Source organism: Lipophrys pholis (assembly GCF_963383615.2).
Source record: "Lipophrys pholis genome assembly, chromosome: 22".
Lineage (NCBI taxonomy): Eukaryota > Metazoa > Chordata > Actinopteri > Blenniiformes > Blenniidae > Lipophrys > Lipophrys pholis.
The window spans coordinates 13,380,012-13,407,375 of NC_137644.1; the positions used below are offsets into that span (position 1 = coordinate 13,380,012).

At 42.2% G+C, this 27,364-nt stretch overlaps 1 protein-coding gene across 2 annotated transcripts in view; it reads right to left on the reverse strand.

The window, feature by feature from the left end:
• cald1a (caldesmon 1a) overlaps positions 1-20,151 on the reverse strand; it is a 60,485-nt gene extending 40,334 nt beyond the window's left edge. For both annotated transcript variants that reach the window (XR_013936498.1, XM_080492300.1), the window contains exon 1: positions 20,044-20,151. The gene's annotated coding sequence lies outside the window, so the exon portion shown is untranslated. The remainder of the gene's footprint in view (positions 1-20,043) is intronic.
• Positions 20,152-27,364: the final 7,213 nt, after the last annotated feature.

The following is a 27,364-nucleotide window of genomic DNA, read 5'->3' on the forward strand; positions in this document are numbered from 1 at the left end:
ATTAACGACCCAAAAGCATAAAAAGCACAACAAATGAGAGAAAAGTCCCAACATGTGGAATCTTTACATTTTCTAGTCTGTGTAACAAAGATCTATTGCAATGCATTGATGAAAAGTCAATTGTTGAGGGCTCCAGACACGACTGCATCGCGCTATTGGTGCAGAAACAATCATTAATTACAAAAAGATGACGGCCTCCATCACTGTTTTACGTGCACATGATCAACAGACTACTTCATGTTATTTAACCACAACACACCGTATGACATTTTGCAGCAGAGTCCTTGATTCTTACTGCAGAGTCGGGAGAAAACTACAGATAAACAAAGCAGGTGACGGGCTGAGGATGTTCAAAAACAGCTGAGAGTGACTGTCTCGTACTCGGTTTGTTCTCCAGTAACAAATGCAAAACACTGGATCGTGTTTCTCGGGTTAGCATTAGTAGCAGGACCGGCTTTCTCGTGAAGTAGAGTTTCACACAAGCCAACAAGTTACGCCACGTACATGTTGTGTCTGTATGGAGCAAACAGATAAAATCGAGGCGACCCTTTATTTAACCTATCGAGTCAATGCAGGTTTTCCGTTATTACAGGTTTACTAATTCCGTTTATTATAACCTTCCTTCACAGGATTATCTGGTTGAACCTTGTCCTGACTTTCAGAGTGAATATGAAAAAAAAAAAAAAAACCCTATCAGGCTTTATTTTTGCAAAGTTCCCTCCTCCCACATATTAACATAAAAACATGTTGGGCGATATACAGCACGAACTCGTCTTACTTTCTCACACGGCATGTTGTGATAGACTCCTGATAATAAATAGCATTTGTTTCAGTTATCTTTCAAACTGATTTGTTTGGACAGGAAGTTGTAGCTTGATACTTTTGAAATCCTCGCGTTGCCCTGATGAAAACAAATCACTCCCAATGTGGCGCTCTGAATCCTTGTGTTTTATTTTCCACTCTCAGGGAGATAACCTTGCTAAACTTTGAGTGCGTCGCCATTTGTTTTTCTTGTATATTTAGACTGCGACTTGCCGCTCCTTCGACAATCCCTCCTCTTGCGCTCCCGACAAACGTGTGGGAGTTTTGCACTGCTCATCACAATTGGAGGTGACATTAGATCTAGAGATATTATGTCCTTTCCCTTAAGTGTGAAAAAGACAGCTGGAAACACCTGCTCTTCACCGTCGAGCATTTCCCTTCACGCTGATGCTGTGTTTACGCATCCAAAAAGAACCTCATGCCTGAAGGTAAGTCACAGTTAAACTGCAATAAAAATTATACCCTCACATGAAATGTCCGTCGTCTGAATCTCACGGCTCCTCCACTGCAGGTCTAAACACACAGATGCTCTAATTAAACTGCAAACACATTATCTTTGCTCTCATTTTTGAGGAGATCTAACATAATCCCACTTCAATTTTTATTTTTTTTCTTTCTTTTTACTTGAGGCTCTTTAAAGCTGAAATGAGATGATAAATCCTTATTTGCCAGCTGCTGGTGCAATTTACCAAATTAAATAACTGCCGAGGAGGAGTCAAAATGGCAGTTGGCTGAAAAAGAAAGGTGATAAAATACTGTCTTAAATGTTGGTTTAAAGAGGGACATTTGCATTAGGATTTAGACTCTTTCTGCCCAAATCATAAATAATATGACTAAAAGGGAAGTGTTTTGTGAAACAGCAGGAACAGGTAGTATAACTCCTCTGAAGTACTTGACTTTTAAAAGGCTGGTGTCCCTTTTAAAAGTGCACTTTGAGATGCAACACCCACAATCAGGGAGAATTGGGAGAAAAGGCATTCCAAAAAGTATGAATCCCACACAAAATAGGGATGTTTGTACGGCATCAAAAGGCTACTGCTGACTGGCGGTGCTCCATATGACCAAATATGGAGAGAAAAAATGCTGCCTTTTCCCGTAACCAAACTGGGAAAAAGAGAAAAAAAAAAAAAGAGAGAGAGAGAGAGAGGGAAGGTTTTTTTACATGCTGTGTGCACAGTGAGATAGAGCTCTCACACTCACTACACAGTGGCCACAGAGTTGGCTCCCTCTCAAAACAGCATGAGTGATTGTGATGTTGGACCCGCCGTGACGTCTCGGCCGACACACAAAAACACGCACACCTGCACGACTCGGGAGCCATGAAAGAGAGGCACACCGGCCTTTTCACTGCGCTGACATTTCATTTTTAAAAAACACACACACACAAAAGCTTTCTTCACTCTCACATACGAGCTCTATGCCGAAGTCTCGGCAGTGCACTTTTGAGTCGGAGCCCCCTGGATGGGAACATTCCTCTTGGTGAAAAAGCAGCCATCTCCAAACGCCACAGTCCTCTGCTCGAGTTAGGAACAGTTTGTTTATCTGCCCCCCCCCCACCCTTCGCGATATGGAGTGGCTTTGACATTTTCCTGCCACTGCCTTTTGCGAAAAAAAAAAAAAAAAGTCGATGTAGACAAAAACTTATCGAATTATCTTGTTTTTTTTTATTTTAGGGAATCTATGTGCACGCGCTGCCATTAACCAAAGAAACACAAAGCAAAAGATAATAAAAAGTTTCACAAAAACAACTTGGCAAGCCACTAAGGCTAAACAGAACAGGTCAGCGGATTACCTTCCTGCTAATAGTTACATGAGAATGAAAAATTCCACTAAAATGACAATCTTAGAAATGCTAACTGTACCTTTTACACTGCAGGAATATACTCAGTTTTTTCCGGTGTAATTTTCATCTCGGTCCACTAGTGGCTGCTGTTGTTCGTAATCAACCCACACACACACATGCATGCATGCAAAGAACGATACTCTATTAACATTAACAAAGGTACATTGGTATGGACAGACGATGAAGTTGGATTGCTGTTACGGGTGAGAATATAAACATTGTTACTGTCCATCTACCCGTGGCATCTGAAGAACTACTTACTCTGACATGATGTGCATGCGCAGAAGCAGAATTTCAGAAAAGTTGCGTTTTCCCCTGTTTACACGGAGACATGAGCGTTTTTGAAAAGTTCGAGAAGCATGTTTTGCTATGAAGATGATGAACTGAATTGCTCACAACAAAAGTTTAACTTTCCCAGATATTGCAATACCATTTTGTGCCAAAAGAAGGTGTACTAACTCAATGTTCTTTTGATATAAAGAAACAATGGCACCAATGCTACTCGCTAATGTACGCCAAAGCTAATACACATGTTAGCATTAAGCCTTTTGGAAACGAATAAATGATAGAAATGTTTTTCCTTGCTGAAAGAAAAATATGAAAAAGCGACAACTGTCACATTCTTCTCCTGTTTGCACCGAATCCAGCCAGTTTAAGTTTTCAGCGCGGCAGCACTCTTATGTAAGCAATCCGCTTGAAAAAACAAATGAGAAATTCTGCCGTGAATGTCCCGAATGTCAAATGATCTCAATAAATATGCACCCTTGCACTTGACATGCAATATTAACAGCATGCTGTATAATTCCACAAGGACGCCACAGTCGAGCTTTCATCTTTTTGTCACTCAGAATCAAATGCAATGTCAAAACAGACATACCATGAAGAATACGGATAGGATCAAAACCAGAGTCTAATCAGATCAAAGAAGACAGGGATGAAATGAATGAATAAATGCAATTCTTGCACATCAAAACACGTCAAAACAAAGCAGCCGTGTGATAAATACATAAGGACATCATCATGAAGTCTCACAGTACCTTTGGTTACACGGGGACATTTTTAACTCTACTGAATGGAATTGTTAATAAATAATGACAGACAGATGCTCGCCGAAACCAAAGACAAAGGACATGATCTGTCTGGGGGAAAAAACAACAACAAAAACCCTCACAAGTAATTTAATGGACTCGGATTCCTCGTGCAGCATTTTTAAGAGTTTATCCTTCATTTTGAGCAAAGCACACATGTGACTTGTCATGAATCCCTGTCTCTTCTTTCTCTTGGATCCATTTTCCAGGAGAAAAGCAGGCCCCTCTCATTCCTTCAGGACAGCCCGTCTTGACACCTGCCTTCTGTCAGAGTAAATGAGGCCAGGGCAGGAGTCTGTGTCTCCTCAACAGGACATTAATCTGCTACTAGTGAGCTGACCGGGGAGACTAGTGGAATCAGAGCGCTGATATATGGCGGGTTTTAGCATAAGTCCAGCTACTGCCGCCTCCATCGTAAGAGAACGGTTTATCCAACCGATGGCAGTAGAGCAGAAATGAACAAAAAATAACAGGTTGGAACAGATCAGAAATGAACCTTTGGAAGCAAGAAAAGGTTTACTTTTCTCCCTCGGATCAATACAGAAGCCATTCCACTTTCAGACCTATAAAACTGCCACTGTATTCGACTTGAAAGGCCCTCAGGTAACGCTGGGTGTGCACCAAAGCCCAGTGACTACAGCGTAAAAGTATAAGTGATTAGCATGATCCGCAGCAGCCCACTGCCTCCGGCGCACGAGCAATAACACGACATGCTGGAAGCATTAAGTGGAACATAAAAAATGTATTTCCCATAAAGCCTGAGAGGTTCTTTATATGTTTCTCTGAGGCAAAAAAAAAAAAGAATAAAAAAAGGGAAAGAAATTGGATGTGCCGAACATTTGTGACACGGCTCCCATGAAAGGCACATTTCTGTCGCGGTGGACGTGGGGGGCTCTGTCTCCGTGGCCTGAGAGGAATTACACTATTCTGAGAGAAAAGAGGAGAAAATCGGAAGGATGACCAAAAAAAAAAAAAAAAAAAAAAAAAATGGGCCGAGTGATTTATGCAGCTGACTCAAACTTTGTTTCATAGAGAATGTGTTCCCAGCATACCTTACATGGAAACATGCATGAGGTTTCGGGGGGGGGGGGGGCATGATGCAATGCCCCTGCACTCTGGGAGCCTGTTGAAAACATGACAGTTGAGTGAGAACCCTCACACAAGTTTGCCTTTTTTGTGCATACATCACCAGCCTTCTGCCGGCGAGAGCACCGAGACAATCACTTCAACGGGGGACATATTTATTTAAATCAATCCAAATGTCATAAATCTTTATCTTTCCTGCCTCGTTTTAACACACAAGTCGGTAAATCAGGCAGCAATGCCATTTTTTTTTGATTTTTTTTTTAAGTGCGCTGCGAGGCTTTTCAAGGGTATTACATGACAAGGTATTTTTCAAAATAAGGGGCTGCATTCCTGGAGAGAGATAGGAGGAGATTAGGGAGTGGGGGCGGGTGGGTGGTGGTGGTGGTGGTGGTGGGCGAGCGAGATGACCTGACAGAAAAGGTCTATTACTCACGCTGGATGTGGAGAGGTGGAGCGATCCCCCGACGCTGTTTTCCACTCAGTCTTGTTGAGGGGAGGGGGGGGGGGGGGGGATCTGAAGGTTTCTTTGCAAACGAGACAAACGACGCATCCCGGCGTGTCAAGAGTAGAAGGCGTGATAATAGAAAGCCTCTCTGCGGAGCCCTGACGTGGATGTTTTGTTTTATTCCTGTGACTCGGTCTCTGGGTATTCACGCAGACACGCTGGCGGTGAATTGATGTGGGCCCGAGCTGTTAAATGGCGGATGTGTTGGGACTCCTCTGCCAGGTGTGGAGACTGGAAGATCTCCCCCAAGCCGAATACTCGGCAGACATTTGATAAATGGATCTTCGGCGGAGACGACAGTGAAGACGGCGTTCAACAGGCTGATGCTGTGCTGCGAAATGAATTTCAGCTCTGAAAGCACCCATCAGCTGCATTAGCGATTCCTCTGGCCACAGGAGGGCACGCTGTAAACACGCCGCTGAGTTATTCTCATATTATACAGCTGACAGACCGATTGTGTTAGGAGAGTTGACATTCATTTGGTGTTTCTGGCTGGCAGTTCAAGAATAACTCCAATAATGACTATTTGTCTTTAAGCTCTATTTTTGTCCCCATCTATTAGTCTCCTGGCTCGAGGGAAATATTTGGCTTTTGAAGGAGCCGGGAACAAAAAACCAAACACCGGCTTTGGAGAGGGCCTTCGGCATTTTCTGTGAAATCTTTTTTTTTCTTTTTTTTTTCTTTCAAATGTTTGTTTCATTTATGTGTAACTTCCTTCGGCTGAGTGATTTGACTTTCAGTCCACGGTTTAAATTTGGGAGCAATTTGTTTGAGTGGAACCCAAACCAATCGATAATTGTTTATTAATTCTCCACGGGCTGGAATAGACAGTGGCATTTTTCATTCAGTGTCGTTTTGCTGGCCTGCGTGAAAGAGGAGGGCGGGTGGAAGCAGTGCTACACGCTACAACTTTTGGGCTGCACAATGTGGACCGATACAACCACTGACTTTCAGCGTTTCTCAAGCTCACATACAAAAGCTTCATTTTTTTTGGAAATCTTTGCATGTCATATTAGAGATTGGCGTAAGCTGGAATTCCATTGCTGTATTATAATCATAATGTCTTTCCATCCATCCCTGTGCTATAATGCTTTATGCAAGGGGGGTCGATTTTAGCCAGGCAAAGGCAGAGTACTTTGTAAAAATGTCACCAGTCCATCACAGGACAAACGTGGAGACACAGACACAGCTCACAGATCAATGTCATTGTTGTACCTAGTAAATAAATAAAAAAATACACAAATAAAAGCACATCGGCCTGGAATTTATCTGCTCTTGCGCCAACTAACCATCCATGGGATCAAAATTAGAACCCAATTTCAAAAATGTCGGAGTAATTATTGCAATGCCAGCTCGTGGAAATCAAAGGTGCAAAAAACAAACACACGATTTAGATCGACGACAAGGAATGCGGATGACAGCAAAAGTAAGCAGAAACGATATGTTAAGTTCCAAAAAATCTCTCATTTTCTTCCCCAAAAATACAATGAACAAAGTCCTTAGAGCCTTTGAGGGATCTGTGAGGCTGAACTTCACTAAATTTACCAAACCTTGTTTTTGTTTATGGCTATGACGGCTGGTATTATTCATGTGGCAGCCTGCCTGCTCCATTGGATACATAACTCCTGCCTACAAATCCCCCAAGAGGTAAAAGGGCCAAGATGATGTCTTTAAGCCCAGAATGTACCACATAGTCGCGACTCCACGCAGACGTTTGATGTGCAACAACTGGAAACTTAACATTTAGCATTCCGGTTAGCGTGGCACATCTTTAGTTTGTGTTCAGGTCTGCTGAATACAGCTTCACTGCAGCCAAATATTCAGACGGGAAGTTTCTGCGCCTCTATTATCGGCGAGTCAAAGTTTGCCGAAGAAGCAATGCAGCAATGGACGCCATTCCTGTTGACTACTGTGGTCAAGAAAAGAGTCTGATTGGCTTTAATGGGCGTGTTTCAGCTTCTTAACCACTAATATTCATGCAATCAGTTTGTAATGAGGGTGGTATAATCCCAAATGTTTTGGTTTGTTTTGTTTTCACATACTACATACAAGTAATGCATAATACAGTATATGGAGGTTCCTAAAGCTCACAGTTCTGCTCGTTGTTTGTGTCGGTCTCGATACCAAAGTGGCCAACAGTACAAACACCTGCAGGCAATTGTGGCAGAGCAGCCTTCACCGGGCTTGAACTGCGCCCTTGAGGAGCTACCCCACGTCTGTCTCTGTCTCTCTTTCTGTGGTTATGTGACTTTGAGATCCATTGCCAGAAATTCCAGGAAGCCCTAGAGCTTCACGAGACATAACAAAGCTTTCTCTTTCTCTCTTCCTCTGTTTTAGTCTCTTTCACTGTCGATTACACTGTTTCTCTGTCTGCTTCAGCAGAGCTCCATGGTTCACTCTCTAAAAGAGCTCAAAAGTCTTTTTTTTTTTCTTTCCTTCCAGCGGCTGATTGACTCGTATTAAAACCATTATAAATGTCTGAGTTTCTTACTTTTAACGCCTGCGCTAATTTCAGACCAGACTATTTAGACCATGGAAGATGCAATCATCACTGAATGCCATTAGCCTGATGTGGCATTTACCACCAAATTGAGGATAAAATTCAGCTTCAGAGGTTAATATATGTGCGGTATTTAAGCCTCCTAATTCCTAAATTTATTAGAATAACACATATCTCAGACAGCCATGAAATTGTAAATAATTGAGCGGTGCTCTTAGGAGGCTTCTCTGGTTGCTCAGTTGAGGTTTGCCGCAAGCCTTCTTCTGGAGCTGATGGCAAAACTGGAAATGAGATTTGATTCACAAAGCAGTGGCGCTAAATTGGGATAAATCCAAGAACACAGCAAGCCCCTACCCCCTGGTCCTGGCACTAATCTGTCCACGGGGGGGGGGGTTCAACCATGTTGGAAAATTGTCTCCTCCACCTGGGTCAACTCTGCACCTCAAACACACAGATGCATGCCTGAGCCCTCCTCACACACACACACACACACACAGGCGTGCACCTACAGACATACCTATTCACCCACCACCCACCTTGTGTTTATGTTCAGAGCTTGAGTGACTGGTATTTCATTTCGGCCTGCCCGGAGCCCTTTCGCACAGTTTGGCTTGGCCGGTGTACCATTACTGGTCATTAAGTCTAACCTGAACTAATCGGGGCCCATTTTCCAAGGTGGTCTCCCAGGTGGCTGTCATAGGAGTGAGTGGCACTGCAGGGCTCTGGGTTTGACACACGGACACACGGGTCTCATGAAAAAAATGCGTCGGGACGCGAGCCAGACTCCATCGTACGTGAGACGCAGCCTCTTTGATAACAACAACCCATTGTTCTAAGGGGGGGGGGGGGTCTGGGTGTTTTGTTTCTCATTAAGGCAGGCTTAATGAGGCCAGCCAGAACGGGCAACCAAGCCCATCTCTCAAATACACTCTATCGTATCTGTACCTTTCAACGTTTGAGCCAATAAAACATCAAGAGTCTGTCTAGGACTATGCTGCTACTCACCCGTAAATAAAACCCAGTCAAGCCAAGAAAGACAAAACGTTAACACAGCTACCCATTTCTTCTACGTCAATATTAGACTACTGGAAAAATCACTATAAAATCTTACTTTGAGGAATTTGATTCATTTGGATATGTGCAGATTACTATCTGGATTGTCCCCAAAAAAATATTGCATGTAGAACTAAATGGGTTTCAACTAATTTTGCCATTAAAATGACCTCAACATCAAACAATGTCTTCAACAGTATTACCAGAGGAAGGGAACAGCAATGACAAACAAACCAAATGGCCTCTGGAGATGTCTGCTTTCTTGCTGGTCAGGAAAAGAAATATTAGTGTTTACAAATTGTATAAGACACTGTTTGACTTTTTGATCAGTTGCTCACGGCTCTTTGGGACAACTATGCCATACATGTCATTTCTTAAGATTGAATCCTTCTCTGTCCCGATCAGTAATCTTACTCCAATGTTTCACTCTTCATACGTTTACGCTGTGCTCCTCTCCGTTGTGACATGTGTCATCATTAATCAGAAGGGAAGGAGCCATTAGTCTAAATGTTGGGGTAATTAATCCAAGCTCACACTCCATTAGATATCATGCTCAATTTATGCAGGGAGAGCTGTGTACGACGTAAATAAGCAGAGCTTGTGGGATCTGCGACTACTATCCCTGAACAGGACTCGTCCTTGTACATTCAAAGTAGGAAACTACTGAGCGATCATACCGGAGTTCAAGTGCATATTACAACTCAAATTACAAGTCTAGAATCACCGGTGCTCTTTTCATACATTGGAAATTTGTGAACTCTAATGTCTGATCAGAGGATAATGGTACACACATGTATCTCTGTCATAAAAAACAAAAAGATATGGCTGGACTTCAGCGCTACAGCCAAACCATAAGCCTTCAACAAGGTTAAACTGCAGTAGGGCACAAAGTATGAATCAGCCCTTTAGTTTAATAAGTACCATTTGGCTGTCACCTCGGCGGCCGTAGCGCTGCTCTATTACAGTAAAGCCCCTCCAGTACAGGGCCGGGGTTATTCAATAAAACCCTGACTGAGTGTTTCTCCCAATCACCACTGGCAGAGCTCTGATGAGGTAAAGAGCTCTCCTATGCCAGCCTCAGTCCCTGCGGAGCAGTGTCTGATTAAAATGGTTTTCTGAAGCCATATTTTTGTTCTCCTTGTCCGATTGCCAGACCCAAGTTAGAGTACATAGAGAAAAAATTGACAAATCACCTAATGCACACTGAAACGAAGCCGCGTAAACTGATTTAATCTATAAAAGCCACTGTTAGGTGGATGGATGGGGTTGCTTTTTTTTTTTTTTTTTTTTTTTAAAGGAATCATTGGTATCTATATCTCAAAGATACAGGAAGAGATATTAGGAAGTGTAAACATACTCTACATCTGCGGCCGGTGTTGAAGGAGGAATGGCTTTGCATCAGCTATGCTGCACTTTTGATCTTCAGCCTTAATCACTTTGCCCCCCCCTACACTGCTCACACACTGATCTTTTAACCCCCCCCACTCAGTTCAACAGGGCAGTGACATGTGAAGTGGAAAGAAATGGCAACAACGGGGGCGACCCGCGAGCGCCGACTCTCTTACTCCCAATCCTCTCGCCTTGCTGGTAGTGCATTCCTGAGCAATCCTCCGAGGGCTCATATGTAAATGCCCGAGTATGCTTCTGATTAGGAGGCACAAAGAGTACACTCTATAAATGCACTCTTAAACAATTACCACCGCTCCTAACTGCAGCCCCCGACACAGACCTCAGACTGTGCTGCTGCCTCGCCGGCCTGTTCAGGTGGGAAACTTGGATGGGGACCATTTACAACAATACGCCTCGCTTTAAGACACATGTCTGACATTAAGTGCCAGACGCAGGAAGGAGAAACATTAAGAATGAGTGAAATTTTATTCAGTGATGAAATACGTTAAATGAATGATTAATTGACGAAAAGAAAATTGGCAAAGCATCACTTTGATGGTCAATCCATCACTTCTACCTGTGTGAGTTAATTCATTGTGTTTGACCTCCAGGTATCCATCAAACAGTGCCGCCATCCCGCAAAACCACAGAACGTATTTTCGTGTTGTTCAGCTCACTGCCTTGGCTTTCTTGTGCGCAACGCAATTGTTTTGGTTTAAAAAAGAAAATGCTGTAATAAACCAACTGAGCACTACTTGCCTGGAACAAAACTGTTGATCGACAAAGCCGGAGACAAGAGAGAGAGAGAGAGAGAGAGAGAGAGAGAGAGAGAGAGAGAGAGAGGGAAAAAAAAGAAAGAAAAGAAGATAATTTCCTCAGGAGACCAAAACAGAGCTATAAAAGGGTAAAAAATGAAGTCAGAGTAAAGCAGCATGTTCTCAGTTTGTCACACCGCATAAAATGTTTTTGACCTGAAAAAACAAAACAAAAAATAAGTATAGAAAATTTAATTGAAAAAAAATCCAAAATTTATCAACACACCAGTGAGCGTTACAACATAAAAACCACCACACTTAAAAAAAAAGATTAAAAATTAGACTGTGCGATCGGTCTTAATTTATACATGAATTTTGCCTGTCTTCTGTTTGGATGGACGGGATTTTACAACATGACAATGAAAGTGTTTTTGCTGTAATCTTCGCTCCAGAATCAGAGTAAAAAGTCCTGATGACATGAAACTATTGAAGAACTGAAAGGTTCACATTTTCTAATGCCTGTCGTCTGCAAAATTTCAAGTAAATATCAAGTATTAATTAATTTTTTTTGAAGTGCCTGTGTCGCAAACCGATCTAGAGATTCCTTCAGTACGATAAAATAGTCGTGTGTGCATGTACCAGCTGGTAATCAATGGATCTCTGGTGGTACGCTAAATAATCACTGCAGTGGAAGTGAAGCTGCTAATTTGTTTGTTTTTACATCAATATGGTTCTTCATAAAAACAGCTTTGGGACATTTTAAAATCTGCTCTATAGAATCTGAATCTATAATGTGTTGACTCATTATGGGCCTGACTTACTGTGATTCTGCAGAGATCGTGCTCGATATCAAACACATGCTAATAGACTGCGCTCTCAAGTGTGTGTGAGTTTTGTGGGTGTTCAACCCAGAGTAACACTCTGAGTGGCATCATGTGTAAAGACTGTCTGCATTCGGCCATGTTGAATGAGAATGATCCGCTGGAAACGGCATTGTTTCAGTGTTCGTTCGGTTGAGTTCAACATGGAATGATTGGATAAAGCTCTGAGCTGAATCACTAAGATATGGTACGATGGTTTTGGACGTCTTGGTGAGGAAATTTATCCAGCATATTAGTGTTATAGATTTAAATCTGAACCCGATGCAGCGTGAAAGCTGTGGAAAAAAGAATAGCAACAGTGGAGGTACGTAAGACTAGATGACCTACAACCCTTATGATAAAGTCAGAGAATCAGAATCACTGGGGCGCCAGCTGAGGAAATTACCACAATAAGAGCACTCCTGAGCAGATTTGCATCTCGTTTTAAAATGCAGTCATATATAACAGGTGTTAAATCACATTGCAGTGCATTAACACACGATTGTCAGAGCATTTGTTTGTAACTCGGCTATCTCACGTCTGTGCGCAATGTCAACTTTGAATTGGGCTCAATTGGTGTAAAATCCAGCAACTCAGACCAAGGTATTTATTGTCAATCACATATTTTCAGAACACTCGACTTCTGATCAGTTAAAAAAAAATTGGAAAGATATGTATATGTATAACATACAGATTAAAAGAACTGATTCAGATGCCACTGCTACTTGTATGATAATATGTTGCATTATCATCGCCCCTCTCTTCAACTCAGTAATAGATCATTCACATTTACGTCACTAACAAAGTTAAGAATGCAACATTTACTTGTGTCACTTTCTCAAAAGTAAGGGTCGCTTTTCTTCTCGGCCTTTTGATTCTCGTAAACTGGATTTATTTGGCGGTTGGAGCTTATAAAGAGTTCAGTCAGGGAAGTAACTGGCAAATTTGACGGCAAAAATAATTCTTGGTTTGAGACCGACGCGCCTACATAGGTTGTCGGGACCATGTAACAACACTGCGATGTGCTCAAGTTACTCACACCGAGACTTCAAATAAATGCTCAAATACTTGGTCGAAATAAAAAAAAAAAAAAAAAAACCAGCAACGAAGCTCATCCAAAGTCTGAAACAATATAACACTGGGAGCCTGACTCATGCGAATACCCATGTAAGGACACAGTGATTGTTTTATGCGTATGAGGTCAGTCCGCACTTCCATCATTACCACATACACGCTCGTCCTCGCTCCTGCCAGTTCTCGCTCCCAGCGTGGCCGCCGTCCAACGTGGACTCTGCGAGCCGCCCCGTACACACTTCAACACGTACAGCACCTCGGCAGCCGCGGGCATAAATCCAGCAGGCCTATAACTGACCCGCACACTGCCCTGTCTGTTCCGCAACCCCCCCCCAACCACCACCACCACCACTGTACGATTCATCGAGCGGTTAACCTTGCTCACTGTGTAAACACATGACCTCACTGGTCATGTGTTCACGCTGAGCGGTATTCTTCACACACTCCCCCGGGATTTACATCACCTTATTACCTCCACGTTCCCCTAATTCCCCATTACCCTAAACTATGGGACTTTTAAGCAGTGATTTGACAGGCTCTTGATTAGCCATGTTTGTTTAATTTAGAGACTCTTTTGGGGAAAAAAAAAAAAAAAAAGAAAAAAAAAGAAAGAAAAAAGCTGAGAGGAGAAGGGAGGAAGAAGAGAAGGAGGAGGAGGAGGAGGAGGAGGGGAGAGCGGAGGTGAAGAGAGGACAGAGGGGAAAGAACGGAAAGTTGGCGGCGGGACGGAGTTGGGTGAAGTGAGAATGAACGTTATAGCAATCATTTCTTTTTGGGGGAGAAGAAAAAAAACGCTGAGGTAGAGGAGATTGGTGTTACAGGAAAGAGAGCGTCGGGGCAAAGGAAAAGTTAATGTAGCTGTTAGGGGAGAGACATGTAAGGTGGGTTTTTCCTTTTTTCTTTCTTTTTTCTGTGCCACAGGGACACGCTGTGCACGTCTGAGGTCCCGGCGGGAGGACGGTGAAGGAAAACACCGGGCCAATCAGCTCACGGAGACATTTCCTGTGCTTGTTTTATCAGATGAGAAGAAACCCAAAGGCTAAATGTCCCCTCTCAACAAGGTTGTACACTTCTCAGAATAACCCGCTTTTTGGGGAACGAAGGGGAGAACATGCATCTTTGTAGGATGACATCAGAAGTGCTGCTCAGGAGCACTGACCTCACTCTCGCACAATCAATCACACGCAAAAAAAAACCCCTTGTGAAATGTGGACCGTGCGAGCAACAGTGGAGGTTTTACCTTTCAAGATATAAACCAAGACTGCCTTGTGAAAGAAATAATCTGCTACCAAAGAAAAGCTCAAGATATACAGCCGTCTTTCTCTACAGCTTTTGAAACTTCTGGCAGGATTTGGCATCTGGCAACAAGCAGATGGCGGACCAATATGCCAATTACCAACCCTGACATGGCGCGCTGCCTGTTAGGTAATCTGGCCTTGAGTGATTACACTTTAAAGTCAGAAAATGATACGAGCGAGAGGTTGATCTAACAAAAAAAGCCTCTTCATCAGAGTGTGACTAAAACCCAGAGGAATTCAAACACGGGTCTTTAATGCCCACGTGACGGCTTCGGACAGGAGAATCAAAGTTCGGGTTTGGAGAGAAAGCAACGACACGGGAGAGGGAAGGGACCAGTATGAAATGAGAGTAGCTGTGATTAAAAACGGAGTAGTTAAACATGCGACAATGCATTCATGTAGCCATGTAGTGCACCATTAAAAAAAAAAAAAAAAAAAAGGGCTTCATATGATTGGGCAAATATATATATTATTGCAGTTCTGTCACTCTTTTGCAAGATGTTTGCATGGGAACGATTGGTTGGAATCGTTTTCCATTGTTTGTTTTATTCAGCCACACCAGCATGCATGCAGAGAACAGAGTGATGTAAAACTTTTACCTGACATTCATCATCCACAAGCACAAAAAAAGCAGCCGTCTTCATCATCCAGGAGACAACCGCAGTGTCAGAAACAAGCGAGAGCCCCGTGTTCCCCCCACATGTCAGCCTGACTGCAAAACCAGGAGCAACAGCCAGAACACAAAGGGGACGGATTGGACATGAGAGCTTTTTCTTTTCATCCTTTTATACAGTATATCACAAACATCTTACCCCATAAATAAACACCATCTGAGGTTTCAACTCCCCATGTGACCGTGCGAGAAATTAACAATAGACCCTCTGCCCGTTCTGTTTTCTTGGCTGACCGTCGCTACCCGGGGAAAGAGTTAAGAATCCTTCCTCCAACCCAACATCTGCCCGTCCGTCCAAACTCACCATATTATACAACTTAGTGTGCGGTTCTGGACGCAGCGCATTCAAATTACATGCTATCGGATTCAAAGGCGAGTGGGGGAACAGAACGAGCCGAGAGCCCAGGATCCCATGAGCGTCCGCTCGCTGCAACGTCGATCACAACCGTCCAGAAGAGACACAAACCTGAAAGCCCAAAAACGGACTCAACGGACACACCAGCGATACAACAACCAGCCCTGGTTTGGCCACGAGTTCACGGTCGCGGCTGCGCCTCTCGTCTCACACCATATTTGTACGCCAAACAAATCTGCATTAAAAGACGTGAGCGCAGGAAACGTGCCTGACATAGTTTCACTGGTCCGTTATGAGGAGAAACCAGAGAATGGCTTTGGCACCTGCTGTGCAGCAACGATGTACGTTTGGACGGACATGTCAGCATGTGATCAGTGGAAAACTGAACCACACTTGGGGGGGGGGACAGGGGGACTGAACACAGTATAGGTAAACGTCTATTTATAAAAAAAATAAAAAATAAAAAAAAAAGAACAGAACAGTTTGATCATTTTCGTTTCAATATCGTCTCTGCCAGTTTTCCATTCTATTCAAATTCAGTTCGCCACTTGGTTGGCTGCCTGAGCTCGGTGGTGGTTAAAAAAAAAAAAAAGAAAAGAAAAAAAAAGTACTGCCTCGCAAGGAAACTCTGGATTCCTGCTTTGGAATTGGATAGCGTGGTGGATTATGAGTATGTAGCATCAAGCTATAACAAAGAACCCACATATAATGCATGCGTGTAAACACATAGCTGCCCATGCTTCATGCTTTTCTGCACGCTGATGAGAATGAGGCAAAATAATCACGCAATCCGACGTCGAACTTTAATCAGCGAGTGGAGAGGGAAAGTGAACGGAAAAGAAGATGGAGAGAAAGAGAGAGGGGAGGGAGGGAGGGTGGGGAGGGAGGGAGCCAGCATACAGTAACTAGAAGCCTTCACCGCACCATGCAGTCCAGAGCCAGACTCCGGAAATGCATGGCAGTGTTCCCTACATCCTGCCCGCCCAGTCCTAACCCTGGCCCTGGCTCTCGCCCCACACTGCCAAACCCCTGTTATCACTCCGTGCAATTACCTCCAGATTCTTCTGCGCCCATATCATATCGTGCCAATTATAAAATCCCTCTGCTAAGTACAAAGCGCTACTCGCGTTATATAGCGTAAAAGCCCGCAGTTAAACGTGTTTCAGCCCAGAAATAGATGCGTAGGGGTGCGCTTGTGAAACAACATGCGTGCAAAGACTGAAAACAAGAAACAAAACATTAAAAAAATAAAAATAAATTCCACACTTATGAAAGTAGAGCTCAACTGTACATACGGTGTTTGCGTGTTAGTACTGACTCGGCTTTATTTGACACCGGAGAGGAATTCAAAACAGCAAAATCCACTGAATAAACCGACACACAGAAAAGTAATGAGTCACTTGGTTATTCTGTAAAGTTACACATTTAAGCATTTAAAAGGGTTCAGAGGAATGGAATGATCCGCTAAATACAAAACCAAAACTAATTAAATTGTTGGCTGTTTAAATCAGCCGTGAACCCAAAAACTATTGAAAATTCACTTTCAGTGTTTTAGTGGTTTGGATTTCGTTTCCCCAAATGATCCTGATATTGTTGTCAGTTACATATTACCAAGACTGGAGCTTGTAATCCATCCATCCATCCATCCATCCATCCATCCATCCATCCATCCATCCATCCATCCATCCATCCATCCATCCATCCATCCACATGGGACGCAGCTTATATGTCCCTTTGTAGGCCTAGAATAATCTTTTCTTTTTTCTTTGTTGCAACCAACATTTATAGGCTAATTACTTGAAACGTAAGAGGACAAACTATTTTTCTGCAGTTTGAGAGAATTATCAAAGTTAGTTATTCCAGAATAAATTTTAGTTTGGTAGTGGGTTTCAATAAGAAAAACACCCAACATGTTTTTAGCTCCTGAACTGCAATTTCCAGTATATAAATAAATCAATTAATCATACAGGAAACACAATAAGTAGCCCCCTAGAAGATATAATTTGGCCAATGTGAAATGAAAAGATGATACTCATTATAATTTTGAGTGATTGCTCTGTTTCAGTAACACCAGAGGGAATTATGTTGACAATCACAGAAGTAAAAACTAACAATAAACATGAACATTTCAACCTGTGAACACTTTCGCTAAAACTTTCTAAACGGGCTGCAAGTCAAGGTATTATTAGGCTAAACAGTTTTTTTCAAAGCCCATGTTCTGAGGGTGAATCTCACACAAACAATCGAGGGAACTATTCCTTATCATGCACGTCTTGTAGTACCACATCATGCCACAAGTTGCCTCAACATCTTCATTAAACAAGAAAGGAAGACTGCAGGTCTCAAAACTGGCAGATTCACCCGTAAATACAATTAAGGTTTTGTTTAACAGCAACTTTTAAGACAACAAGAACAGTTTTTGTCCAGAATGAAAATTCACCTGGAATAATGAAACTTATTAAAGAGTTTTTTTTCTTTCTTTTTTTTTTATTAACTCCTTAAGCTGTTTTAGCCACTTTGACCATGCAAGCCAATATATATATTTTAAAACATTTTAACCTCGTTATTGCTCCATGTTTGCCCATGGGACATTTCCCTAACTTTTTCTTTGTTTTCCTCAGGCTAGATTTATTGGATTTTTTTATTTTCCTGCTTAAAATGTGACACAAGCACTACATCACACTTATTGGGACACTTCTTGTGTTTGCTCCACCAGATAATCGCAGATAATCGACCGGACCAAAGTTCTCTAGTTGGTCTGTAACAGAGTGCAGATGACCTTTCCCACCTACACAAACAAAGCAGACTATGCGATAAAGGAACCACTTCAAAATAAAAGTCAATTTGAACGTGTGTGTGTGCTGTGATATAAAATCAAAAATAAGAAAACAAATATTTATTTAGATGTTTATTCTGTGGGAGAAACAGCTCCGTGTCTCCGTGTAAAAACAACTTTTCTGAAACACTGCTACTGCACGTGTATCGCGGCCATAGTAAATATTTCTTCTGCGCATGCGTAAATGGACAACAACAACAATGGCGGCCTCCAGAGTGGCATCACTGCCCGTCCATTTTCTCCTGGGACTCAATCCAATTCAGTCGTCTTTCCATACGAATGTCCGTGTCCTCGTCATTGTTAATCTTTATAGCGTATTGTTCTCTGAGCGTGTGTGATTTAATTCCAAATAACAAACGACAGCACCCACTACTGGCCCAGCACAAAAATTACACCATTTCGTAAACTCAAAACTTTTCCGAAACGAAAACACAGAAACAATGCAGTGTCACTGAACTCGCCACACCACTTGTGCTTCAAACTTTCAAAGATTGTATGCCGACGTAAAATGAGACCAGTACAACCGATCCAAAGTTAGTTTAGGTAAGTAGCACTAGAAATGAAACAATTTAAAACTGTATTTCACCATTAAAAAAAAACAAACACATGCTGTTGACTATTTAAGAACATTTAGAGTAAACACATTGACACAATGAAGTCCGAGCAGTTTGTTAATGAGCGCGTACTGAGGGGGGGTTCCGAACTGCCGGGAACCCGCAGCACTATAAGGCTGTTATGCACTGCATTCCAGAGGCCATTCCAATCATCTGTCACCAGGTTGGGTCTGCACCTTATAAGGAGCGGAGGGCATTCTCCACGTGTTTTCCAAACACCACACAATTTATCAGATACAGTTTCACGGACAATACTTTTGCTGGCCTGAAAGCATAAAAAAAGAGAGGCACAGAACCCTGCAGCTCGCTCCACTCTCTTCTATTTGAAATAGTCCTGCCATAAAAACAAAAAAATACAAATTGTTTTTCCCCCAAACTCAAGCACAATGAGATGACACACCCTCAGGGGTGGTGGGATCGCAGGGAATGTGATATCTTGAAGGGAATGCCCCACGACAAGACCCCCCACCCCCCTTTTTTTTTTTCCTGCAGGAGATGCTGGATGCATCCAAAGTTCATGAGGCTTAAAGACAACTGGCTTCTGTATCTCAAAAGCCTGATGGAGTCAGATTAAACCGGATATATTAAACTACCAGATTTCAAGTTAAAATCCTCTAACTGGGACAAGAGGAGTCGTGCTTTTATCCTCACATCCGTTAGGAGTTTGGGGGGGGGGGGGGGGGGTTTAATCCCCCCACGCTTTGGAAACGCCTGGCATTTAATGATCCTATTGAGGGAAAACGCGAATAAAAGTGTAATGATATGAGTAAGTGGTTGCATTCCTTGTTTCTTGGGCGTCAAGTACCGTTTCTGAGGCGATCGGGGAAAAGTTGGCTGTCCCAGGCTTTTGGAGAACCCCCCCTTCCTCCTCCTCCTCCGTGTCTTCATACTTTTGTTCGATAACAATCACAAGGACGGCGCGCGCTTTACATCACATTACGCTTTCCCCCCCTTTACGCAGAAACATCTTACAAACTATTGGAAAGTTTTCCTCGAAACACGCGCAATCGCGATTTACTTTTATTGTGGTTTTCTTTTTTTTTGGGGGGGGGGGGGGGGGGGGGGGGGGGGTGAAAAAGCGCACAAAAGGGGGAGCGGCTTACAGCCGAGACAGATAGCCTGTGAAAAGTACAATCCATGCGCGCTCCGGAGATCATCTGTCAATTTCTTTTTTTTTACGCGTCGATCGCTTCAGCATCCGCAGCCACGCATCCAAAGAAAGTTTTTTTTTTTTTTTTTTTTTTTTTTTTTAAGGGGTGGGGGTGGGGTGGGTGGGTTGTTTTTCCACTTACCTGCGGATCTTAACCGGACAAAGTAGAGCTGAGAGAGTCGAGAGAGAGAGGAGAGGAGAGGAGAGGAGAGGGGATCCAGTCTGCAGTCGGTCCTCCACTACACTCAATGATAAAAAAAAAAAAAAAAAAAAAAGCCCAGAGCTGAACACCCGATCAAGCCCCTCCCTTCAAGACGTGACCGCACGTCCACTCCCGGCTCAGTTTCGGTCTGCAGACTGCGTTCTTAAAGCAAAATCAAAATGTGTCACATCCAAGTAGACTTTCTGCTTCCAAAGGAAATCAAACATCTGGAGGGATGAAAAGTTCATGTAGGAAGGAAGGAAGGAAGGAAGGAAGGAAGGGTGCATGTGTGGCGAGAGGTGCCACAGAGGTAGTCATTATTATAACATGCTTAGAAATATATTTACTCGTCAGGTATGTTGCAGCAAATCAAGGTCATTAATAGAACTTCTCTGAAAATGTTTCGAAGCAGTGGTGTTCAAACTGTGGGGGCGCCAGAGAGCTTCTGAATGCGTCATGAGGTTTAGGGGGCCACCTTCTCCCACCGTTAATCTTTAGGTCTTAATGCAAAGTGCTTTAAAAGAAAATAAATTAAAAAATCAAACGGTGTCCTAGAAGTTATAAGTACAATTGTAAAGGTCCCATGTTATACTGTTTTTCAACAATTTCACATCGGTGTCAGCGGTCCAACTGCATTGTATTCAAAGCGTACCGCCCCAAATCCAGAACTTGGTGCTGAATTTCAGGGGATCTAAAATTCCCTCTCGTGAGCTCGACTGAGAACAGGCTCTTTCTGTCCACGCTTACTCCACGCCTATGTCATGCGTTCATGTTTACAGTGGATTTATTGCTATTTCTGTAATTATTCACCTATTTAGGTTTTAGTGAACCGGATATTAAACATTTTATTTTGGATATCTACTGGAGCTGAAAGGAACATGATCAGACAACATGGAGGCAGGAAAAGTCAAAGAGGACACGGAGGTTTTTGACAGATTGTTTCCCGGTTGTGAATGGGAGGCTGGGGGAGTATAATAATAATAATATTGTGTAACATGAAAAAAAAACCATGAAGACAGGGATATAAAACATACGGATACGACCCAGATAGAATGAATTTGCAACCTTGTGAGTAAAATTACAAGGAGAACATTAACATTCTTTTTCGCCAGTTGTTATGTCTAATTCATTCGGTAAGGACCAGACTGTTTTAGGAACAGCAGGAGAGCCGAGACAAGATGTCCGTGATGCAACAGTCAAAATTCAGACACAAAACATGAGCTGCGGATATAAAACATGTCTTTTGGGTGTTTCACTGTATTTTTCACCAAGACGGAGCCATTAAAAAGAAAAACAGCATAACATGAAATTGTGCTTGTGAATAGAGATTTTATAAATGATTTCATTAGTTATGAGTGATTTTGCTTTAACTTTACTGGTTCGTGCCCCTCCATGACCCCAAGTTGGATAAAAGTGGTATCGAAGAATAATGGCTTTTTTTGTTTTCCTCAAAGCTCCAGCGACACAGACAAATATTACAATTACATTTGAAAAACAGATATTAGCTTCCACCAAATACATGATTTCTTGAAAGCACCATTTCGGTGTATAGTGCACTACAGCATCATCATGAATCACTTCACATTCAGCGTCGGTGTTTTAACCTAATGATCATCGGGCGTCAACTCATCGCCGGGGAAAGTGTGAATGGATGTCGTGAAAGTGCGGTTTCACCTTCGACTTGTGACCGTCTCTCTCTGCCTGCAGTTTTAGTAGAAGACGCACGGCCTCGTGAGGTAACCAGCACAATAGCGACAGTGTTCCACTTTCTACTGTAGAAGAGCAGCTTGCAGACACTGCCCCGCTTTGTCTTCCCCTTTAAAACAATGATGTTCAGAACAAAAGGCCAACTTAAGAGCATTAAGCCACTGGTGCAGAAATGAGGACCATATGTGCTGCTGCTCTTTTTGCATGTGTTTTTTTTAAAAGATAAAGTGAAATGAATGTGGCCTGGTTCCTTGTGTGTGTGTGTGTGTGTGTGCATATGCGATTGTCTGTCAGTGTGTGGTGTGCACGTGCTTGCTGTGTGAAATAATGACACAAAGACTTAAAATGAGTTTTTTTGGGGGGGGGTTGCAGGAGCTACAAGACCATCCCGCTCCACCAATCTGTAAATGTATTTATCTTCATTCCTTTGAAAAATGATGTATTTTGAGATAAAGCTGTCATTCTTCATCTTGAATGTTTCGGTTTCACCATTCCGCATACCGTTCGCACACAATGTCCTGGCCCCAGAGAGCCGCGTTACCCCGAATCACATCGTCGCCAAAATTGATTGCCAAAAGCGATGCTGAGGTCGGGGCATGTTCGTAGTTAGGGGGCGTTACATTCAGGGCCAACGCCGCGTTCGCTATATTTACACCATGAGCTCAGGTGTTTACCTCTGCCACAAACTTCAGTTTATCCTCCTCAGGAGGCAGACTTTGTGCGAGTTTATGTGGGATTCAGTGAATCGGTATAATGATCGACAAAGATAAAAAAGCATTACAGCAACTCAATGGACACGTCAACCTATAAGTCCTAACCATATTAGCACCAGCAGAGGCCGTACAGAATGAGCCGAGCAGGGAAGCATAATGGCTTCTGGCTTTTTGAGCTGAGCAGTCAAGGATTCAAAGACCTTTGGAGCCTCCGGCCAGTTAACTTCATGTTGCAAAATTTATCTGACATATATACCTTCAACATGTTACATCAGATAAAACACCTCAGATGCAATTATAGAGGATTTACCAGCAAACCTTTGACAGTTTTCTCCCATTTCATCATATTGTTTTGAAAAAAGATAAAAGAGTTGATATCATAGATGCCTTTTTTAAAGTGTGTTTGGTCGTAGAAGAGCTCTGGTCCTAATGAAGTGTAATCAGGATTGTGCAGTTTTGAGAATAAAGTGCTGTCAGCGGAGACAGACATCAACCGAAAATGGATTAACTCATGCTCCAGCCTGACTGTGCATACGTGATGGATGATTGGGATCTCGGATGTCTCAGTGGCTCAGATGGTCGATGTGCATACCAAATACCTGCAGCCTCCTGGGTAAGATCCAGCGCTTTCATCAGTTCGATCATCCTCCTGCTCCTCTCTGTGTCCCTGTGCTGTGCGCTATCAAAGATCCAAATGTGAACGTAGGATGGACTCCTGCTGCAGCAAACATCTGGACTATTTCCCCGGTGCGTGGTGATTCATTTGACTTGTAATAACGCGCGCTAAACAGAGTACCACAGATAAAGTGAGATTATCTAGAAAATATCGGATAAAGACGTATCTAACAAAGTTCTGTGTGAGTGAAATACATAGAATGTTCAGTACTGCCACAAAGGTTAGAAACCTGTTGATTATCCGCAGGGCCTGTAGCCAGAAAACATAAAGATCATATATTTCTTTGAGTTTTATTCTCCATACGTTAGAGCTGGTTGCTCTGCTTTACATAGACTTTAAGTGCATTTATTTAATGTGCTTTGTCCAGTCTGCCGGTGAAGCATTACTCACCATAAGAGGGGGAATACATTTATTTTCTTAAGCAATAAAAATAGTTCAGCAGCCAATTTGCCGCCTGATCCCCACTGACAACCCATAACTAGAACATATGCAGTTTATTATCTCGTGCATGAAAGAAACCACAAATAATCCACATTAAACAAGCTGACATCAAAGAGTTTTACCTGAATACCTCGAATAAATGTTTTGGATATACTTGATTGTGGCAATTATGAACATCTATAACTTATTGAGTGGAAAAAAAAATAATCAGGGAATGAAAATACCAGACTGAGAAGGAAACAAAGAAAGTCACAGAAATGATTACAGCACATTTCTATCGCTTTACATCGTATGTATGTGCGAGTGCAACATGCAAGAGGCTCAGAGAGGGATCACAAGCCTTGCTGCGACCCACCTGGCCCAAGTTTCACATTTTCAGGGGCCCCCAGAGACATCCCCGGGGAAGTCTGTCCTACCAGCTATAAGGCTAATGAAAGCAAATAGAGAATCACCTCTTTGTTTCAATTTTTTTTTTTTTTAAGCTTTCAATCTCATGTCTGTCAAAAGTGGAGCTCAATTCATTCATGTGAGGAATTTGGCTTTAAGATAAAAAAAAAAACACTCTTATGTGTCACACTTGTTATTGTCAAAAGCAGCAAATGAATTACGGTGAAGATGATTAAGTAAATATTAGTGAGAAAATCAGATGGATAAGGGGTTGGGGAAATATCTAAGAGATCTGTAATAGAATGAAAGAATCATGTTGCTTGTCGAAAAAATATTACAGATATATGTTAATACACAATTGTTCATTGTGTTTGCTGGCACTCCTTTCCAGTCCATCTGGTTCCTGCTCTCACCAGCCCGCAGCCAACGTCAAATTCTCCCCTGACCAGCAAAAAAAAAAAAAAAAAACGCCTGATGCCCATAAAAGGATCTGAGCTCCATTGCCCTTGGCTATTTTCCCTCTGTATCACTGAGAGTCATCATTCAAGCTTCATTATCATTTAAAGACAAATATGCAACTCCAAAAGTATTTCCTTTTTTAAAAGCCAGCGGTGGCAGCTGGGCCTTCACTGCAACAGTATTCTGACACAGAAGCAGTACAGTAGTATGAGTGCACCATGCAAAAAAAAAAAAAAAAAAAGCATGTGTGCAGATGTAGCAAGCTGGCTCAGAAAGAGGAAAGGGAGAGCTGGGAGAGCGAGAGAGAGGATGTCACCAGTTATTAAGTGGGCACCTCCCATCACAGATGTTTAGCTGAATCACTCCCATGACACCTCAGCGAGGTTCCTCTGAATCCCAGCACTGCCACATCAACAAACATGAAAAGATACATCGCAATACCCGGACGGATCCAGGCAATTTACGGTAAAAAAAAAAACCCAGCGTCCCCTATTGCTTATTTCGTGCTCGTTTCAGTCTAAGCAGCAGCAACAACACATCAGACAGCAGCTGACAATGAAGCTTTCAAATCATTTTCTGCTGGGGAGTCAGAACCGGGGCAAATATAAGATGTGTGGGATATTACCAAGGAAACCCCATCTGCGTCCAATCACAACAAGGCCATCTGTTCAGCAAAGAAAAAACAAAATGACACGAGGAACACAGAGATCAGGAAACTGTATGCGTGCCTTGGAAAGTGTCTATATGTATTATATGTATCGAGATACTCTTCATGTGGCTTGTAGTTCAGCCTCCCTTTGAAATAATCTCACACTTCAGCTGTAACTACAGACTAATTATGAGTTGCTATGGTTGCACACAGCAGCCTGTCATGCGACGCATACAGGATAGAGCGTCTCTGGACCAGTTATGACTAGGTGGGTTAAAATGTGATCAAAGTGTCATTCCTTCAACCTCCTGCAGCTCTTCAACATGCATCAGTAAACAATGAACGGATGAATGGAGGGTGATGCTTGGACAGCCCCTGGTGGAGATTATGATAAAGTGGAAGTTGAAAGTTTGAGTTAAGAGTCCTCATTCGTTATGGTGTCAGCATCCTGACCTATACTGCCACCAACAGTCCACAATGTAAAGTCGAGGGAAAGCTATATGAGCCACTGACGTAAAGCAGAACTCCTTTAATATACTCCACAATGGAATTTACATCTATAAACAGGTAAGATGATGATGAACTGACTGTAGCCTGTATGCAGGGGGAACCTCAAAAAATGTTTAGAAAGAAGAGTTTACTTTGTTAGATTCTTGTAACTCATAGAATATACCAAAAAAAAAAAAGTTTCATTGTTTAGAATGGAAAACTTCAGATTTTATGAATGATTAGAATTATTCGAGAGAGTATATTTCTGATTTTAATAAAATAAGCCTCCAATATGGTGGTGGTGTAGTGGATAGCATTCCAAATTTTTTATCTATTTCTTTATTTCTTTATTATTATTTAGCCAAAAAGAAAAACCCATTGAGCTCCAGTTCCCTTTTACACTTGTGACCTTGCCAAAGGATCACATCTTCATATTTACCAAACCAACAAATTTTCACAATATACAACAGTTTTATATGATAAAACGCAGATTTAAATAGCAGATTATGTAAACAGATTGGGGAAAAAAGTGCGATAGTTAGATGTTAAGGTGCACTAGTTTGCTGTAAATTACTTCAAAAACACAAACACTGATTGATCAAAGCTCGCTTGTTGTTGCATTAAAAGAAAAAACTAATATTATTCAAAGAAACATACAGTATTTGGACATTTTAGTTCCTATTTGGAGGGTGTTCCAAGCAGAGGGGGCAGAGAAACTAAAAGCTCACTTTCCCGGTTTAGTCCGAACACGGGCGAACGTGCAGATGAAAAATGTCGCTGGAGCGTAAGCAGTAATGGCTGCTGGTTCTCCGGAGAAGACTGCATACTGTAAGTACAGGGAAAGAAGCCAAGAAGAGCCTTGTACACTGAGTTCCCCCACTGATTGTTCCTCCTCGCACTGAGTGAAGGCCACTCAGCTCTGGCGTACACATCCAGTCACGAAACGTCAAACAACAATGGTACGCCGTATTCAGACATGAATTCATATAGAAACAATACAAGTGATATAATACCTTGTACAAGTCTGGGCTTTCCTGTGTGGAGTTTGCATGTTTTCATGTGGATTGTATAGATTTTCCCTTTAGCATTTATCTTAAAGCCACATATATACTCTGCACAACAAGTTAAAGTTTGAATTTAGTGGTTATTATGACAACATTTTACCAGTCCGGCCCACTAAAGAGGATATTTGAGTATTTGTGGCCCATGAAAATTATTTTAAAATGGAGCAAACAATTGCTAGATTCATTTTAGTTTTATGTGTATTTTATTTCAAATATATGGTATGAATGTAATTATGGCTCACATTAACTTTTCAATTTGTTGTATGTTTTATGTTTCTATTTCGCCAATAGATGTGTTTTTAGCATAGGGCGACAGAATATGAACACAGCAGCAGTAAAGGATATACATCATGCGCCCAGTGGCTTTAAATAAAGCTATTTTTAAAATGCAAAGTGAGGACGTTTCCTTTGAAACGTATAAAGATATGCTCTCTGAGAGAGAAAAATAAATAAATATGTGGTCTGCCAAGCGAGCAGCTGCCTGAAGCCGTACTTTGCTTTTCTTTGTGGTGTTTTAGTTTTGGACTCCACACTTCTTCTCTCACATCAGCTCTGGCCTGCTCTGAGCCTCCCGTTCCAGCGTCTTCTCAAACCACCAGCTACAGCTCACGGTCAGTAATAGAAAAAAAATAATAATTAAATAAAAAATCAAGGAGAAAGGCAGGGCATTTTTTAT